At 34.7% G+C, this 18,604-nt stretch overlaps 1 long non-coding RNA gene across 1 annotated transcript in view; it reads right to left on the reverse strand.

Moving 5' to 3' along the window:
* Nucleotides 1-18,604, reverse strand: part of LOC146721639 (uncharacterized) — a 42,745-nt gene that overhangs the window by 18,303 nt on the left and 5,838 nt on the right. The window contains exon 2 of the long non-coding RNA XR_014925587.1: nt 16,913-17,441. This is a non-coding gene — a long non-coding RNA (uncharacterized LOC146721639). The remainder of the gene's footprint in view (nt 1-16,912; nt 17,442-18,604) is intronic.

Raw genomic sequence — 18,604 nt, forward strand, 5'->3', positions numbered from 1 at the left:
ATTAAAATTAATTTTTATTAATTAATTTTATTTATTTAATTTCTATATAAATTATATAGCAAAATATAATTACAGAAATTATATACTTATATATTTATTATTATATAGTTACTAATATTCTTTCATCCCATATTTCATCAATGCTGTATATTAATATTTAGTTAGCCTTCCTCGATAAGTATCGTAAAAATGCGAGCAAGTCGGAACGGGGAGCTTATCTACCACACGCAAGGTACACCTTCGTGTCGCAACAATTCTCGCCGATTATTATCTCGCCCGAAGTCTTGAGTGACGATTACCGCCGGAATAATCTGATTTAATTTACGAGACTGACACAAGGCTAACTCCAAGTGACAAGCAAGTATCGAAACTATACGAGAATGCAATTTAACGTCCCAAGATACATTTTATTTCTATATATTTTTATGTATATTTATTTCTATAATTATTTTATATGTATTCTCATATCTTATATTTTATATTCTAATTAATTTATATTTTCAGATATATTAATTTTTTTCTTACAGAAAAAAACTACTCGATTCGCATTAAGCAATAAATGTTGAGACTGAACATTTTAGTTCTATATATTTATTTTATATATATTTCTATATATTTATTTCTATAATTATTTTATATTCTCATATTTTATATTTTATATTCTAATTAATTTATATTTTCAGATATATTGATTTTTTTCTTGCAGAAAAAAACTGTACTCAATTCACTCTCCTCGTTTACGTGTGACTGTTTATTACGCGCATCATTTGAATTTCGTCGCGATTATTGAATCGGCTTTTCAAGCGTCTTCTTCTTCGCCTCGAGTTTAAGCAGTTCTCGTGGATAAATGAAGCGCGACCCTTGTAAACCTAACGCGTTGCACGGTACATGGTTTCATACATCGATCGTTTTTATGAAAAGACCGCGGTGTTATTGTGCCCCATCCCCCTCCCTCTGCCCCCTTTTTTTAATAGGAAACTTTACGTCGCGCACACGGAAGGGAGATAGGATGGTGAAAGGAGTAAACGATGCTTGCAAGAAAAACGCGACGAAGGGTGGGCGGCTGCTAGCAGGAAGGGAGGAAGAAAAAGAGAGAAAGAGAGGGAATACAAGAGCGTTGAAGAACGCCGGGGAGAGCGAAGATTCTCTCTTCTCTCTCTCTCTCGATTAATGAGCGTGTTTGTTGTTAATTGCTGCCGCCATTAGGTTGCCATCTCCACCTGCCCCCTTTCAACCCTGTGCGGCCCGATTCTTTCCGGCTCCCACACACCGTGTGTCTATACATACATACATATATACAGGGTGTCTGACATAAGGTGTCGCACGAAAATATACAGTAGATCTTGTTATTCGGAGACGATTTTTCCTCAGCCGAAATATTGAGGCATCAATAATTTCCGAGTTATAAGTGATTGAAGATAAAGGGGTTTTCGCAAACTAAGCCTTGTGGAAATAAAAAATTAACAAACCCACGTTCTATAATTAATTTCAAGTAGAGTTTACTTTAATAAAATTTTGTATTACACGTGCAGGCAAAGTGGCACTTTGTGTGCGTGTTTTCTGTGCGGAAAGCGGCCGATTTCCCACGCCGCCATCTAGCGGCGACGCGGCGAGTGAATAAGCCGCGTTCAAAGCCATTGCCTACGGCTGAGCCGCGTTCAAAGTCATTGCCCACGACTAAAGCCGTGGATAATGACTTTGAACACGACTATTCCCGCATCGTGCCGCCGCAAGATGGCGGCGTGCGATCGGCCACCTTGCGCACAGAAAACGCGCACAAAGCCACTTTGCCTGCACTTGTAATACAAAATAGTATGTGTATCACGTGCGGATTGACAATTGTTCACTCGTGTGGGGTGGTCCATCCCCCGCACTCGTGACCAATTGTCAACTTTCCACACTTGATACACAATATACTATTATTGCCTATACGGAGTGTTTTTTATCTGAAATTAGAGCATTTTGTAATTTGTTAATATTAATACTTTAATTTGTACAGAAAAAACATTTATCAATCTGCATAGTCTCATATGTATATTTAGGTGCAGAATTATAAATTCTTCGTCAATTTAACCTCACATTTTATCGATAAAATAGGACTGAAACGGCGTTTAGGATCCGCTTAAGGTTTAGTTATAAAGATACATAATGGAAAAAATTGGGAACATGTTAAAAATGATGGCCTCCCTCAACATTTTCACTAGGAAAAAATCGTCTCCAAATACCAGGAATCTGACATTAAAAACTTTTCCGGCAGTTCTGAAACACCCTGTATATATATATATGCATATCTATATATATGTGCAAAATTATGCCGCGGTTCCGAATCCAGCCAGCCGGAGATCCTTCAGCGACTCCTCGAAAGCAGAGCGTGCATGTTAATGATCGCCCGCCGCGGCCTTTATCTTTTCCACCTCATTTGCGCGACGAGTGAGCAGGGAAGCTGCGCCGACAGGGGGTTGAAGAGAGAAAGAGACTCTCATCCTTGGGAAATATTTTGTCTTTCTCTCCAGCGCGAAATACACACCGCGAATTGCGCGTCTGCGGAAGGGAAAAAAGCGAGAAAGAGAAAGAGAGATGAGGGGACCTCATTTCTCTCGTATAGCAACTTCGACTTCTTCTATTCATCTTCTCTCTCCATTCGAGCATCGTCAGCTTCGCGTTCGCTGAAAAGCAACTTCAGCTCTCGCAAAACTTGCTCCAGGTAGGAATGCGTCCTCTTTCTCTCTCTCTGTTTGATTTTTAGACGTTACGCACGCAAGGAAGACACGTGAGATTTCTCGACGGGTGTGTATCGAAATTATTTAGAATGTAAGAGATCGAGCTTTCTGAATTTTTTCATTTATTTTGGATGCAGAAATCTAAAATTCAAAATATATTCAAAATGTGAGAAAAGGAGAACTCTCTCTCTTGAATCCTCCCTAATCATGTTGTTGCAAATGTTTAGTCTAGACGGCCGTTCATTATCGTTCCCCTAAATACAAGAGCGTTGGTGCTTCTTGGGAGGACACAAAAGCCAAAGTTGGAACGTATATCATACGTCGGTCCACGTCCTTCCGCGAATTATTAAAAGCTATACCCCGGCTTTAATTTATAAGAACCTTACAAACCTTGCGAGGGTGAATTTTATCAAGAGAGACGTGTCTCAAAAAATATATATTATATATTAAATTTTAATTATTTTTTTATTATATATATATATATATATATTCAATTTTTAAATTAAAATAATATATATGTTTTTATTTATTTGATTTAGGTATAATATATTAATTTTATTATTTTTATTATATAAAATATAATAATTATTATAAATATAAAGATATAAAAATAAATTATTATATTATATAATAAAAATAAAAATAATAAAATAAATATGTTCCATCTAAATAAAAAAATAAATAATGACAATAACATAAATAAAAAAAATATATATATATATATATATATATATATATATTATTTTTACGTTTGTAATACAATTTTGAGAAAATAAAAAAATTGCGATATCGTTTCGTCTAAATAAACCTCCGCACGTATTTCTCAGTATATATAACGTTGTAATTCCGGTATATCGCGCCTGGTCCAGGAAAAGTCTCGGACGGGTAGGTAGGTAGTATAGGTAGCGCCGGTGGGTTCCTCCTGGCCGTCGGGTAAGTATCAGTAAATAATCGCGTTGGACGTTACATTACCCTGCGGAATTTATGATTGGGGCCCCGTCCGGTCACGTTTGCCGGAGGGCTTCTCTCCGAAGTCCGGGAAGAGCAAAAAGAGCGAGACGCGAACGCGCGACGTAGAACCGAAACAGGAACGGGAGAGAAAGCGACGAGGAAGAAAAAAAAATGAGGAGCTGCGCGTAAAGGGATGTGTCCTGTACAAGGAGGCTTTTAAACGCTTCGCGAACCAATTTGCCACGGCGTGTCCAGAGGGCGATAAATATTAGGCGAATTCGAGGCGGAGCCGCCAGTCCGTCTCGTCTCAGGATCATCCCTTAACGACAGATGCGAACATAGATTTAAAGCTGTCGATAAGATCATGGTCTATCGATTGCGATCGATATTCTGTTTTAAGAGTAAACATTATTTTTCTAAAAAAAATTAAATCTTTGCTATAAATTATAATGATTTACATATATATTTATATATCATTTATATATAAAATTTGTATATATTATTTAAAAAAATAATTATAATTAATATATATAAACAAATAATTATTTTCGTATCGCACAATATAATATTATCTTATATCACGTGACAAGTAATAATTATTATATTTTTTAACTATTTATATTATTATGTTAATTTGAGAATCAATGCAAGAATAAGTGCGAACGATAATAATTGCAAAATGAGGTAAACAGGGCGAATAATGAAGAATTGGAAAACGGAGGGGTCGAAAAAAAAAGAGAAGTAAGAGAGACTCGTATATATATTATATAGGGGCTCTTAAATGCCTCGCGAACCAATTTGCCACGGCGTGTCTACGAGGTGATAAATACCAGATGGATTCGGATATAAACGCCAGCTTGTACGAGCTCACGAAAGGATCGGTCCTTAACGAGTATCGTCGTCGAAGGACGGGGAAATAGAAAGGAACGAGATCGGAAATCTCATGTGTGTCAGTGGAACCAGACGCAACTTTGCCATTTATTCTTATAAAAAAGGTTCAATTAAATATCGCGATATTTAGCTGCATTGAAAGCTCTTCATAATCCAGAAATATTTCTCTTAAATAAAAAAAATATATATTGTGTATATATTTAATAACACCGAAAAAATAGTATTCTTAGCGCCAAGAGGATCCTCTTAATTTAAGAAATGTCTCTAAATGTTGGTATATTTTTTTCTGAAAATAAGAATAAATTAAGAATATCATCTCTCAAATTAAGAGGATCCTCTTGGCGCTATTTTTCGGTGAAGCTGTGAATATATAAAAATTGTGATTGCATTTCGTAATTTTGTCATTGTCCTTTTTCGTTAAATTACTTTGTTCTTTTTTATGGGGCGCATTTTATCGGGCAGAAAAGCGCATTGCAGGCACGAGAAGAAACAGGTTGCGGATACGTGTGTAACACGGTACAAAAATAATCGAGGGCTCGAAGAGCCGTCGATAATAAGGCGGTAATGCGCGAATAAAGCGCACTCGCGGGTGCCCCTTTGCGGCGCACGGCAAAGCGTTTAACGGCACGGATCAGGGTCTCTCTCTCCGCCTGGGGTCTCCGAGGGATTAATTTAATACCTGAGTAAAATCAATCAGCGGGAATTGATGTTGGCCTGGGCGAGTGGGCGCCCGACGACGACGATGACGACTGGCCCGGAGGAAGGTGGGGGTGGAAAAAGGGATGGGGGTTAGCAAGAAGGGAGGCCATATTTGCTTTTGCGATGTGGCGGGGCCCCGTAATCAGCGTAAATCAGGGGACGCGTAAATCACACCCGGCGCGGTAACAGCCTCTCTAACGGGTGGTTGTAACCCGTATACCGCGAAAGAATGGAGTTGGCTCGATGTAGTGCACTTGCGTCTCCGTTCTTTCGAACCGGAGCGTCGTCTCGCGTGACGTGAAATCGCGTTAATTGTCCGTCCAAGAGGTCCAATCAGTTACGTTTAAGCGCGAAACGCGAGTTCGTTTTCCGGATAAATTAAGAGCTTGCTCGAATTCATGAGAGATTTCGCATTTTGATTATATATTATTTATATGTGTGTATCTTTATATGCATTTTTCTGAATAATTAAGGAATTTAAAAAAAATTAGCAAATTTTAAATAGCTGTAACTTTGTTTCGAAAAATGATAATTTAAATTTTAAAAACGGGTTTTAAAGCTTGAAGTCTCTACTTTCGAAAGATCATAACTTTTTTCATTTTCTTCAATTCTGATATTTTTTACATACAAAAAACGACGAACACACGAAATGGAGAATTTTTTTCTCACTTTGTAGACATGTCACATACACAAGATGATTTAAAAACATTTTTTGACATTTTTACGTTAAAGCCTGAAGTTTTCCCTGCAAAATTGTTTTTTAAAATTTTAATTTCGATCTTTCCTTATCAAGTTATCGTAAATTGAAGAGAAAATGTCATTTTTATTTTAATCGTTCATAATTTGATAAGGAAAGATCGAAATTTAAATTTTAAAAAACGATTTTGCAGGGAAAACTACAGGCTTTAACGTAAAAATGTCAAAATTTCTTTTCAAATCTTCTTACGTATGCAACATGTCTACAAAGTGAGAAGAAATTTTCCATTTCGTTATGTTCATGGTTTTCTGTATCTAAAAAAATACCAGAATTAAAGAAAATGAAAAAAGCTATGACCTTTCTAAAATAGAGATTTCAAGTTTTAAAACCCTTTTTTAAAATTTAAATTATCATTTTTTGAAACAAAGTTATAGCTATTTAAAGTTTGCTAATTTTTCAATAATTCTTTTATCCCATAATTATTTTGAAGAGTGTATCTATGTATAATATTATTTTAAAAAATAATTCTGGTATAGTAAATTAAAAAAGATGAAAGAATCTAATATTAAATAATATAAAATAAAATAATAAAATAAAATAAAAATACTATAAGAATAAAAATATTAAAGAATAAATGTCAACTACTGTATTTAAAATTTGCTAATTTTTCAATAATTTATTTTATCCCATAATTATTTTGAATAGTGTATTTATGTATTATTTTAAAAATAATTCTGGTATAGTAAATTAAAAAAGATAAAAGAATATTGAAGAATCTAACATTAAATAATAGAAAATAAAAATACAATACCATAAGAATAAAAATATTAAAGAATAAATGTCAGCTACTTCTCAAATTTGACAGACGAAAGGAAAGCAATTAATGAGATCGTGCGCGTATTATTTTTGTATTTGAGTACAATTAAAGGAAACAAACGTATATACGTATACCTATACACTCTCGAACACCCCTTATAAAGTAATTTTAGACTCTTCACGGAGACATGTCTCTCATTCACATTCTGTGTGGTCATCGGCACCGCCTTCATCGAGTACCAACTCCCGTACAAGGAGGATAGAAGGAAAGGTAAAATAAGAAAAAAAGCAGGAGAGAGATTCGACGATCGCGGCACCTAATAATCATATATACGCGATTGAATTATTAATATTCGGATAATTATACCGTTCCTGAGTCCGGAAAGCGGACTTCATAGCTAAGAAATCAGTTAAAATTCTCCGAGGAATATTTCCTGCACAACAAATATGATTAATCGTCTGTCTCTGCGAATTAAAGTGCAATTTCGCTCTTATAATTTTCCATTTATTTTTGTACGTGAAATTTAAAGAAATTGCTGGCTGAACACATTATTTTCCCTCGTCTCTCTCGGAGACACATTAAACCCATTCCATACGTAATTTCTCCCATCCCTTCGCCTTATTGTTACCGGAATATAATACCGCGCCATCGAATTTACAATACAATAAACCGTAATGGCGCGGTAGTCTTAATTCGATATTCGAGAGATAAGATATTGTGGTGAAAGGTACATCGTGTCGTGCCATCCCGTTCTGAAGATTCACGCTTAAGAGACATGAGATTCACGCGCCACACGCGTGTGAGCTCGCCAAGGAAGAAGGAAGATCGAACATCCGTAAATCATCGGCAGGAAGAGGCGTTTACGCGCAAACAAATTAATTGAAAAGGCAAAGAGAGAGAGAGAGTCCTGCCTCTCTTCGAAGAGGGGCTTCGCGGAATCGCAAGGATAATGAGACGCGGACAAGGTATTATTTAACGAACGGAGGAAATTAACTCTCTCGATACGAGTCTCCTTGCGAAATTATTATTACGTAATTACTGTATAATAGTGATAGATGTAATAATAACCGTGGGGAACACGTCTTAAATGGCTTGGAATAAAACAAAACTGTAATAAGAAGTATGGGAACGTGTCTTGGATAAATTTCAAATAATATAATAAAAAAATAATTAAATTTAGAGAGATTACACTCGTGTATACATAAAATAAGCGGTATACTCGAAGACGCGATATTTATGAATCTGAAGAAAATTGAAACGTGATCAAAGCCGGAAATCGCGAGGCGGAAATTCTTCGATTAACGCTCCTGGTGATCTCTTTTGATCTCTCATTTCCGCTCTCGCGCTCCTGTTATCCGTAAAATAGCCGTTCGCGTATCATCTCGCGGATACGATACAAGAGAGACGAAAACACACGCGTTAGAAAAGAGGAAGAGGAGACGGCAAAGCCTCAGTGAAGATCTCAACAGCGAGAGAGATGACCTCCGACCTCCGTGGATGCCGTATATAATGCTTCATTGTAATTACAATAAAGGTTATCTCAGGATTTCAAGACTCAGACCATTCGCGTTATTGAGATGGTAAGCGAGAGAAGAGAGAGAGAAAGCCGCGGAAGAGCAACGCGCGAGCGAGCGAGAAGGCATCAGCGAGATGCTGAAGAGAGAAGGAGGTCGGGTTAGCCGGGCACGGATTTTCAAATATACAGGGTGTCTGACATAAGATGTCACACCAAAAATATACAGTAGATCTTGTTGATCGGAGACGATTTCTCCTCAGCCAAAATATTGAGGCATCAATAATTTTCGAGTTATAAATGATTGAAGATAAAGGGTTTTTCGCACACTAAGCCTTGTGGAAATAAAAAATTAACAAAACCACATTCTATAATTAATTTCAAGTAGAGTTTACTTTAATAAAATTTTTATTTAAGGGGATCCTAAATGCCGTTGAGTTTCAGTCCTGTTTTATCGACAAAATGTGAGGTTAGATTCAACTATAAATCTATTTATTGGCTATACGGATTGTTTTTTACCTGAAATTAGAGCACTTCGCAATTTGTTAATATTAATACTTTAATACTTTGTACAGGAAAAAGATTTATCAATCTGCATAGTCTCATATATCTAGGTGAAGAAAGAATTATAAATTCTTCATCAATTTAACCTCACATTTTATCGATAAAACAGGACTGAAACTCAGTTATAAAGATTATACATTATTGCAAAAGTTGGGATCATGCAAAAAATGAGGGCTTTCCTCAACATTTTTGCTAAGGAAAAATCATCTCCAAGTAACGAGATCTACTTGTATATTTTCGATATGATATTTTATGTTAGACACCCTGTATATAATATATATATATATATATATATATATATATATATATATATATGTCTTATACGTAGACAAGCGGTCCAGAAATCATGTGGGCGATAAGGTATCGGGATATTGAGTATCCGACTGATCTGGAAGCTGAAGAAGATAGACACATTGATATCGGAGCTCTCCCGCGGGGAAAAGGAGAAAGGGAGGCAAAGGATGAGCAAGATGATGCTCCTTTCTTTCGCGTCTCGTCTAGAAGGGATGAATTTTGCGTTTGGAATCATTATTTAAAGCTCGAGATTCAAGCATCTTATCTTTTGCGCTCGATCATGGAATTATTAATGTGTGTGTGTTATTATAATCATCATTATGATTATCTCTTCTCTTCAAAGAGCAAAGAAATTTTCCTCTGTTTCTAAAGTTAGAATTTAATTTCTGATTTATACAGGATGTATCTAAATAAGTGCGAAAAATTTTAGATTGTCGAAAATTAAGGGGGTTTCTTATTATAAAATTTTTTTCTCAAATTTCAAACAGATAAAAAAAATAAAACGGAAAATATCCATCAAGTTTCATTTTTTCGTGCAAAATAAAACAATAAAAACTCAATTTAAAAAAAAAAACTCCCTTTAAAATTTTCGACAAAGAATCTACAATTTTTACTTATTTAGATACACCCTGCTACATTATACAAATTTTTACGGTCACTTCTCTCTATCCGCAAGGACGAAATCTGGACCTGGCTACGAAACTTCGCACGCGAGAGGAGACGCTTCTCGGAGCGAAAAAAAAAAAAAAAAAAAAGAAAGAAGAACGGATGCAAAATCGAACGTGGCATCAGGCGTGTACGAATTACCGAAAAATTACACGCCAGTCAATTTGATCGTCGGCAACGACGACGAAGGCAGCGGGAAGAGGTACCGGGCGAAAATTTACATCGAAAGATTTAGCCGAGGTTTCCTCTCTCTCTCTCACCCTCCCTTTCTCACCCTCTCGGTGCGGTCGCACCAGGCCCCGAATGGCGTGACACTCAAAGAGCGGCGCGCCACCGAAATTATTCCGGACAATCATCATTACATACAGAAGCCCCGACGCAATCTTCTACTCAATATCGTCAGCGAGATGCGACGGTTGCAAAACGGGAGAGACGGAGGATGAATCGCTATGAAAAGAGGAAGATAAAAAAAATTCAGAGAGGAGAGAGAGAGAGAGAGAGGTCGTGTAAAATTCTCGAGCCGTTTCGTAAAACATGGGAATATCACATGAAGGGTCTACGAATATATATACGAATATGCGCTGCGTCACGGTCGATGAATAATATACGGCAGAAGAGAGCGAGAATCGGTATACGTGTACTGATAATAGTGACATATAGCTTGGAATAAATTTTAATTTCAAAAGAGGCAAAACTAAATATCTCGAAGGCGAATCTCTTTATACGAGCCAAGATTTTCTCCCTCGAGAATATCAAGTAGGGTCGAGTCTCTCGCTGCCAGAGTCCCTTCCAGCCTCTTCCGATACTGGCTAATCTCTCGCGCAATTAAAGCGTCGATCCAATTAATTAATTAATAATAGTGTTATTATTTTGTGTACATATATATATATATATATATATATATATATATGCGAATGCATCGAAAAAAATGCGCGTCCGTATAAAGGAGCGGCCGTATCGCGTTTCATCCCCGACGTCATCTTTATGCATGCGATCGCGACATGTGCGTTCGGACATGACTTATTGCCTACAAGCGCCACTGTAAATCTTACTTTTACGCGAGACGCGCAAGCGAGCGCGAATGATGCTGCGGATGCTGCTGCTTTACGGACGTCGAGGGGTTGCGCGTCTCTCGAGTGCGATAATCGACGCGAAATTTACTTGAATAGAGCATATCTGCGTTTAGAAAATAAAAAACTGTCTGTAATTTAACATAAATTGAATATTCGCTCGTATATTGTTGAAACGATCAATATAGTAAAAGAGGCCAGCATAACGAGCATCAAATAGAATGTTAGAATCAGAAATTTATTTAATTCAGAATTTTATTTATTTATAAATTTATTTATCAGAAATTTATTTATTTATAAATTTATTAAATTAATAATTTATTCAGCAAGCATTGTTAAACCGAAAAAATATCAATAGAATCGGATAAACCGTAAATTTACAAAATCTTACATAAAAGAATTAATAATAGAATTAGACGGTTTATCCGATTCTATTGATATTTTTTCGGTTTAACAATATGCTTGCTGAATATATTTCTGATTCTAACATTCTATTTGGTGCTCGTTATGCTGGCCTCTTTTACTATATTGATTGTCTGTAATTTATTTAAAAAAAATTTTTTTTACGAAATATAAAATTAATTAAATTTCGCAATTATAAAATTTGATTTTGAAGTATTTTCTTGAAAAAATTGTATAGTTTATAAATTTTTTTTTACGAAATATAAAAGAAATTAATTATATATTTCACAATTATAAAATTTGATGAAAATTATTTACATCGTGTCTCGATTTTGAAGTATTATCTTGAAATATTTCAAAATCGAGATACGCTGAATAAATAATCTTTATTGCGAAATAATTCATTTCTTTTACATTTCGTAAAACAATTTTTTTTTATTTTGAGGAATTTCTTGAAGTACTTCAAAATCAATGATCACAGAGAGAATTTTCTTGTAGAATTTAGCCTGAAAGTTTGATAAGAGTTTCTCTGATTAATATTTACCACAAAAAGATGTTCGATTATTTTACTACGTACATAGTAAAATTTATTATGTACGTATATATTAATATTTTTTATTGTGCTAAATAATAATCAGAGAAACTCTTATAAAACAATCATTACCATGATTTTCAGGGTAAAATCGAAGAGAAAATTCTCTCCGTGATGTAATCAAATTTTATAATTGCGAAATAATTAATTTCTTTTATATTTTGTAAATTTTATTCATAAATTACAGAAATTTTTTATATTCTTAAAAGTACATTTGATTACAATCATATCTCGTTGTAATCGAATTTTGTAACTACGAAATAATGAATATGTTTGCTCGTCATGTTGCTTCAGTTAAATTTGTCAAAATAAATTAAAGATAAATAGAATCAATTTTGTATCATTAAATTGTACGGAAATGATATCTAATCATATAAATAATGGATAACAATTTAATAATTTCGCATATCTCTCATTTTCTCATTTTCTCTTATTCTCCCTCTCTTCCTCTGTTTTTATCTATTGTTATTTTATGTATATAACTATGACACGTAAAAAATAAAGTAATAATTTCTAATGATTATTGATTTACCTAAAGTTAAAATAAATTGAAAATAAATTAGAATTAATTCGGTATCATTAAATTATATGAAAATGATATCTAATCATATAAATATGTAAACAGAGCATAACAATAATTTAATAATCGCATTTTGCGTATTGCTCCCTCTCTCTCTTCATTTATTATTATTTCATATTAACTATACATATGACATATTTGTAAATAATTCCTATGATCATGAAGTTTGATCCAGCTAAATTTGTCAAAGTGAATTGAAGGTAAATTATGATAAATTTTGAATCATTTAATTCTATGAAAATGACATCTAGTCATATAAATAATGCATGACAACAATCTAATGATCGCATTTCGCATCTTTCCCTCTTTACGTATTATATATATATATATATATATATATATATATATATATATATATACAGGGTGCCTGGTAACTAACGGACCAACGATTACAAGTGGATTCTTTGGTCAATTTGGGAACGATTTTTCCTCAGCGAAAATGTCGAAAAAGGTCATCATTTTTTACAACCGTCCAATATTTGTCATTATGTATCTTTATAACTAAGCCTCAAATTAAAATTTTATTATAGTAAACTCTACATGAAATTAACTGAAGAATGTAATTATGTTAGACTTTTAACTCCAAAACGTTTAGTTTTCAAAAAACCCATTTTTTTCAATCGCTTATAACTCGAAAATTATTGACTTCTCAACATTTTTGCTAAGGAAAAATCGTCTCCAAATTGCCCAGAGAATCCGCCCTTAATCATTGGTCCGTTAGTTACCGGACACCCTGTATATATATATATATATATAAAACTATGAGATTTATAAATAATAATTTCTTTTAAAAATATATCGGGACCAAGTATATTTCTTGGGAAAATACGCGGAAGAGAAAGACACGTCATTAAAGGGTGACTCCCTTATAGGGATTTTGGCGAAAGTTCCGTTCAAATTACGTGGAAAATTACAGGTTCAACTTCCGCTGGTAGCGGAAACGATCGGAACCCGGTTCTCAAGCATTAAACTATAATGATTGACAAGTGAAATGCGTGACTTAAATTGGGGTCGATTCTTCTTGTGGGTGTACACACGGCTGGCGAAGAGAGAGGCTGATTGAATTAGAAGGATTTCGACGAGGACCCGCGAGAGAGGGTATATATTTCGACAGTTGACCTGCTACTTAAAACACACACACGCCAAAAGAGACCTTTCATTTAAAGATACCCTTTATGTTTTTGCTCGAGAAACGAGGAAACAATGTCGTCCATGTTCTTTATGTGATTTTTAATATATGTTGAATTTTTTGAAAGAAATTTTTTTACAAGAAGAGAAAATATAAAAAATATAATATATAAAAAATATAAAATATAAAAAATAGACTTTTTCAGCTGTATTCCTATTTTTGTAATATGTTGCAATTTTTTCATATTAAAATGTTTTAAAACATTTTTTATTACTCTAATATAAAATTTCTTTTGCATGAAAAAAAAAAAAATATAAAAAATATAAAATCTAAAAAATGTTTTGATATATCTGAGATATTCAGCGTTATTTTCGCGATTAAGGCGATTTCACCAGATTAACGGATAATTTTGCAAATTACTCGTTCTTTGCCCGCGTCGGATATCTTTAACTTTGCCCGCGATTTCCCAGGGAAAGAAGAGGAAACGCCCGGGCGCCGCGCGGTCATTTATCGTCGTATTATCTGCGTGTATATGTGCGCTGGCGCTTTTTCCTTCCTAATGAAGATTTATTACGTTATCTCTTCTCCGGCGCTTTTATTTGACGTTGCCGGTTAATCTTGCCGGTATCGTTACGCGGTGGTAAAAAGTGAGCTACGGCAAAATCGTGGATTACGCCCCGGACAAAAACATTGTTAAGACCGGAAGGGCAGAAAGAGAGAGAGAGAGAGAGTCGGCGCGGCGGATTGCTCTTCGTTTAAGTTCTCAGGTCGAAGTAGCCGGTCGTCATCGTTCTCACTCGTCGCGAAAAATTTAACAACCATCATTCGCAAAGCGAAGAATAACACCGAGGTAATCGTTTCCCTTTATCGCCCGTATTCGACATTAAAGTGACATTTTATATTGTATTATTTTATGTTCATATTTTTTATATTTATTTTATATTATTATATAATTTGTTATATCATAAAATAAATTAAATATTTATATAATGAATATTATATATATATATATATATATATATATGTATATGTATATGTAGGTATATATGTATATATAATAAATATATATTATATATTATATTATATAAATATTATATAATAAATATTATAATAAATATTATATAATATTATGTAATAAACGCATAAATTATATATCATAAATACCTATATTTTTCCAAAATATTATTCAAAAAAATAGAACTCATCTCGGACAGAGATTAAAAAATTGTCGCAATAATGGCGCAAAATTAACACCCGGAGATATGTTTTTAATATCGCAAAAAAAAAAAAAAACAGAACGAGAAAAGGTAGAAGACATGAAAAGGGCTCGTCGAAAATTAATTCCATCCCAGGCGGCAATTTTCTCCCCGCGCATCCGTCTTTCCTGCGGATCCCGCATCCGCGGGAATTCGTCCTCTCGTGCGAGAGTCGCCGTCCGTCAAAATCCACGACGGATAGCCTGCTCACAGTGTGTCCCAGGGTGGAGAGAAAAGAATTGGGGAGAGGGAAAAAAGCTTGTTGAGAAAAAAGGAAAAGAGACGCGCGCGATGCGCGGTCGCGTGACGGAAGCGCCGCGCGAACACGCACACGCGTATTTTGCATCTTGCACGCGCGCGCGCGTGCATCGCATGCACGTTTCACGTGCACGCGGGAGATCGGACACCCCCTTCTTGTTTCGTAAAAAACAACCGCGGGATTTATAATAGGCGAGAAAGGGCTAGATAATAAAAGAAATTGGCCGCAACTCTCAACACGTGTCTTTTGCACGCTGACGGTGTGCAAATGAGGCAAATTTTGTATCTCGCGAGAAATAAAACACATTCTCACGAAAGAAATTATCCACAAGGTTTATATCTGATATATTCAGATATTATACAAAATATATTTGGATGGACATATGTATATATGTCACTGAGAGATCAATGTTGTATAATTCAAAAGGATAATAATGGTAATATTAATCGAGAAAAACATCGAATTACATATATGCAATTTTTTTTTGACAATGAAAAATTTTAAAAGCTACAGCTAAAAAATAATATATTTTTAATCAATTTTTCAAAAATAATTGTAAATTAAAAAATAATAGAACTTATATCTCAAACAATAACGTTTGGGCTATAACGTTATAATAATAATTCTAATTTATAGATAAATAAAAAGGAAATTTTTCTGAATGCATTTGTTCTCTCTTTCACAGAAAAAAATGTAGTTAAACCATATCTAAATTTGAAGTATCCTTATATCACATCTGAAATTTAATTACCGTGCCTAAATTTTGACTGTGCTAATAAATTTCAACTATAGTTTAGTAAAGAATTCACCGTCAAATTATAGTTAAAAATATTTGTTATCCTAGTTTTATATATTTTGTTATAATTCATGTAAAATCTTTTAAAATATCATTGTAAAAAAATTACATGCATATATGTAGTTATATATCCCCATATAGCACACAAGTTTGCAACATTGCAACAACATTGCAATATTATACATTGCACAGCAATATTGCAGAAATACTATATATGCATGAATTTGCAATATAGTTTAAACAACGTTGCAGCAACATTTCAGAAATATTATAAAAATAAAATTCACGCAAAAAATATTAGGTACAGACCATTCAATCCGATCATGTATTTGGCACATTTCCAATAATCTAATAGTAATATTATATATATATTTTCTTACATTATTGCTGCAATGTGATAGAACAATATTTCTGAAAGCGGACATTTTACCGTTGCTGCAATCTTGCGGCAAGATTGCTGCAACATTTCACAATGTTTATGCAATGTTGTAATATTGCAATGAAATGTTGCTACAATACTGCTGCAATCTTGTTGCGCTGTATAGGTCGGTATTACCCCATACAGCACACAAGTTTGCAGCAATATTGCAACAACATTGCAATATTGTGCAACATTGCACAGCAATATTGCAGAAATACTATATAAGCATGAATTTGCAATATAGTTTAAACAATGTTGCAGCAACATTTCAGAAATATTATAAAAATAAAATTCACACATTTCCAATAATCCAATAGTAATATTACATATATATTTTATTGCATTCTTGCTGCAATGTTATAGAACAATGTTTCTAAAAGCGGACATTTTACCGTTGCTGCAACCTTGCTGCAACATTTCACAATGTTTATGCAATGTTGTAATATTGCAATGAAATGTTGCCACAATGCTGCTGCAATCTTGTTGCGCTGTATAGGTCGGTATTACGTTTCTCCATTTGAACAATTATGATTGTCAGTTCATAAAAAAATGGCCTAGATATTTTCTATGAATTAATTTTGTTATTCGGCCTTACCTTATCGCGGATAACGGCGGATCCGGCGTCCCTGGTCGGAGGTGATGCGATGGGATGATTTTGGTGGTGGTGACGGCCGCAAACGCAAGGCGCAAGCCGCGCATATACACCATGGCAGCATCTGAGGATGTAGCAATTACGTTTCGCCGGGTTCCTTGCCGCAGACGAACGGACGGACGGACGGGACCGCAGCCACGAAACGCCCCTCGCGTTACACATATGTTGCCTTCTACCGGTCTCCTTCCACATCGGCGATGATCCTCCGACAGGCGATGTGTATGTCCCTCCGGTTTGCCCGCGCGCGCGAATTAACGTCCGTACGAAGAAGAGCGGCACGGAAGAGCGGCTCCTGTGGGAACCGAGCTGCACCGCTTTTGTCATCCTTCTCGCGACCGCCGATCTTCCCTCTGGAAGCCGCCGCCTCTGATCACTGGGGTCACGGCGAACACCATTTACCTGTCGTCGTATTCGTCAAGAGGTCGGCTCGCCGAGACCACCGTGGAAACCAAGGCGATACCAAGGGCTGCGGCTGTAAGAAAAATTCAATGGACATATATTAATGAGCAATTCAAACTTAGAAATATAGATTTGATAAAATTATGTCTCTTAATTGTATTTAAATTTTATTTAAATTCCTTTCATCCCTTAAAAAAAAGATGAAAGAAGTAATAGTGTTCTATATCTGAGAGTAAAAATATTAAATTAAATTAATAATATTTTCTCCCAGAAAGTAAAAATCTAAGTTTGATAAACTTATATGTAGTGCTCTCTCACAATCTTCAATTTTTATTTAGCATTTCTTTCATGCTTAAACGAATTGTAGTAAAAGAGCAAGATAAGGGAAATGATTTGAGGAATTAATCCATCTCGAATCGTTTCCTACTTCTGCAAAAAATCAATTAATCATTTTGTAATGTTTTCTCGCATTCAATTTTTATTTAGAACATTTAACTAATTTTAATTTCTATTAAAATTATAGAAAAAGATCGAGATAAGGGAAATATAAGTTCTGAAGACTCACGATGATTAACCTCGAGGAATTAATCGACTTAAAATGTAAAATCATATCTGAGAAGGAAATTAATTAAATTAATAATAGTCTCTCTGAGAAGATAAATATGTAAATCTAATGAAATATAAAAATCTGATAAAATATATTGAATATAAGTCTAATAAAATTTTGTAGTTCTTACGTCTATCGGATTCAATTTTTATTTAGAGAGCATTTAGCTAATTTTCATGTAAATTAAATCCTTTCACGCTTAAAAAAATATAATAATAGAAAAAAGCTGAGGGTAAGAGAAGCGAGTTTCTGCAGACTCGCGATGACCAACCTCGAGAAATTAATCGACCTCGAATGTAAAATCGTTTCCTGTCTGAGCAGAGTCGCGTGACATGTCGAAAAGGTGGTCGAAAGCGCGAAAGAAACGAGTTCGCGTTTCGTACCGAGAAGGAAGAGGAGAAAAAAAATGAAATTTCGGCGAACGGGTTATCACACGCAGAAGATAAAATGTCGCGCATGCTTCGTGAAACATCGGTATAAGAAACCCGACCGTTAGCCGAACATCGCATAAAATGTGTCGATCGTTCCTGTCACGCGAGTATACCCCCGATGTGTCGTGCGTGTTTGTACGCATCGCGATCGCACATATTGCGCACGAAATCTGCAAATTTCACCTCATAAACATTTTC

The sequence above is a fragment of the Nylanderia fulva genome, unplaced genomic scaffold (genome assembly GCF_048542155.1).
Source record: "Nylanderia fulva isolate GAGA-0341 unplaced genomic scaffold, ASM4854215v1 Scaffold44, whole genome shotgun sequence".
In the NCBI taxonomy this organism is placed as follows: Eukaryota; Metazoa; Arthropoda; class Insecta; order Hymenoptera; family Formicidae; genus Nylanderia; species Nylanderia fulva.